Below are 1,307 nucleotides of genomic sequence, written 5' to 3'. Positions count from 1 at the left end.
ATCGGGAAGACATACACACCCACACAAACGCACACACAGACACACACACGCTGAAATATATATTTAGACAAGCATTGTCCTTTTCTGTCTTCAGGGCGCTATGTGTGTTCATCAAGGAGGGAGAGTGTGTGTGTGCGTTTCTGGAGAAAGTTGGTCTGCAGATATGTCACAGCACTTCCTGTCTGCCCGGGTCACATGAGGTAACGGTTCATTGAGCTGTTCTGATTCAGCATGTTGACAATATGGATATATATATATATTTACAATCATACATATTCAGTAAGATACAGAGATATGTATTGTACTATATGCTACAATATATACAGATATATATATTCAGTCACATATAATATACATTTACAGTAGCAAATGCAAAAATATATACAATATCATATTCAGCAGTATATACAAAAATATTGAATACGTATAAACATTAATATATACAGCAATATGTAGTCAAATATACAGGAACTTATGCAGGAATATACACCGCAACATGTACTGTAATATATACAGCAACATATGTAGTATCATACAGCAACATAAACAGATATCTATGCAGTAACATATGCAGCAACATATCTAGTAATATACACAGCAACCTGTACTGTTATATATACAGCAACATATATAGAACTATAAACCTCAACATATGTAGTAATATATGTAGTAACATACAGAAACAAATACAGTAAAATGTGTACTCAGATATAATAACTCAATAATTCAGACACACATAACAAACCTCTTTAACACATCAGTATTCTATCTTCTCATTCCCTGCAGTTGCAGAACACAAGTCTAATCGACAGTAGTTTGAAGTTCAGAGATCAAGCAGCATGTTCTGACTCCATGCGGACACAAGTTGTTGCCCAAGGATTGTAAAGGTATGTTATTGTTCAGGAAGGGGATAATCTAGTGATGACAGTGTAGTAAAGGTAAAATTACAGTGGCTTAAATACGATGGGGTTGATCATTCATTGGTGCTCCTGCAGGACAGAATAGCTGAGGCTTGGATGATAGCACAGCATTACCAGAGCTCAGAGGGATGCTCAAAATTGCACATTCCCCCAGAGATCCAATTTCTGCACATTTTGCTGAGATAAAGATTTACTGTAACCCAAAGGAAGAAGTAAAACATTTTCTTACCAACTATTATATATATATATAAAAAAAATGTTATCCCACATTTGCATCACCGTAAACAGAGCTACGAGTTACCTTTCAATTATTTTGATTTCACTCTTTTTCTACTAATAAGAGGGTAGAATTTTTTTTTTTAATATTTCAGTTAAACACCAAAACTT

The sequence above is a fragment of the Limanda limanda genome, chromosome 16 (genome assembly GCF_963576545.1).
Source record: "Limanda limanda chromosome 16, fLimLim1.1, whole genome shotgun sequence".
Classification (NCBI taxonomy): Eukaryota; Metazoa; Chordata; class Actinopteri; order Pleuronectiformes; family Pleuronectidae; genus Limanda; species Limanda limanda.
This window is presented reverse-complemented; position numbering follows the sequence as displayed.